The sequence below is a fragment of the Dendrobium catenatum genome, unplaced genomic scaffold, assembly GCF_001605985.2.
Source record: "Dendrobium catenatum unplaced genomic scaffold, ASM160598v2 original_scaffold_260093, whole genome shotgun sequence".
In the NCBI taxonomy this organism is placed as follows: Eukaryota; Viridiplantae; Streptophyta; class Magnoliopsida; order Asparagales; family Orchidaceae; genus Dendrobium; species Dendrobium catenatum.
Genome location: NW_021578492.1, coordinates 1 through 819, shown reverse-complemented (window position 1 = coordinate 819; position 819 = coordinate 1). Strand labels below are relative to the sequence as shown.

At 38.6% G+C, this 819-nt stretch overlaps 1 long non-coding RNA gene across 1 annotated transcript; it reads right to left on the bottom strand.

Moving 5' to 3' along the window:
• Positions 1–78: 78 nt before the first annotated feature.
• On the bottom strand, positions 79–653 carry LOC114579042. Its single transcript, XR_003699915.1, has 2 exons — positions 362–653; positions 79–279 (listed from the first exon to the last, which is right to left on the bottom strand). It is a non-coding gene; the product is annotated as an uncharacterized LOC114579042 (long non-coding RNA).
• Positions 654–819: the final 166 nt, after the last annotated feature.

Genomic DNA, 819 nt, shown 5'->3' with positions numbered 1-819 from the left:
ACATTAATATTTACATAAAAGTGAGCACCATAATATACGGATTATAGACTTAGTCGATAGGATCTCAAGCCAGCATGAAAATCTGATTTGACCGTTAGCAGCTCCATGACTTATAATCGAGCATGAACATTCAATCCATCTGAATCGTTGAGTGAAATTTCAAACATAAATTGTATTGCTGAAAATAGAAAGCAGATATCTACGCGGAACAAAGCAGAGAATTCCCAGCAAAGGTGAAGAATCATAGTGTTCCTTTTGAAACTTGAAGCGCAGAAGCACCTGCGTTTAACATTTCATCAGCTCGGTGGTATAAAATTGAATAGAAAGCAGATGAAAAATAAACCTCCATACGAGTTCAGACCTTAATAACTTGCCATAGTCCAACGAGCCATATACACAAAAATTTTAATTTTTGTACTAAAATTTTGTTTCAAGAAGCAGTAAAAAAGCCGTCCTAAACAACGCCAAAACCTCAGCCTCCAGGCACAATCTCTGGCTTCATTTGGGACCACTTTCTTACTACTTCTTAAGTACAAAAATTAAAAATTTTATACAAGAAAGCAGCTTTAAGAAGCAATAACAAAGCCGTCCCAAATGAAGCCTCTGTCTGGCCATCAAGGGAGTCTTCCACAGCCAATGGATCTCCAGCTGCATAAGCATGTTGACCTTCATATTATACACAAAAGATCAAAAGAGAGAAAAAAAACAAAACGAAAATTCCACGTACAAATCGCATACCTATCGGATCCTTGAATCCAGCCGCGATACCTTGCCGAAATCTAGCTGCAAACGGCGCCGCTCCAGTCGATTCTCCGCAAA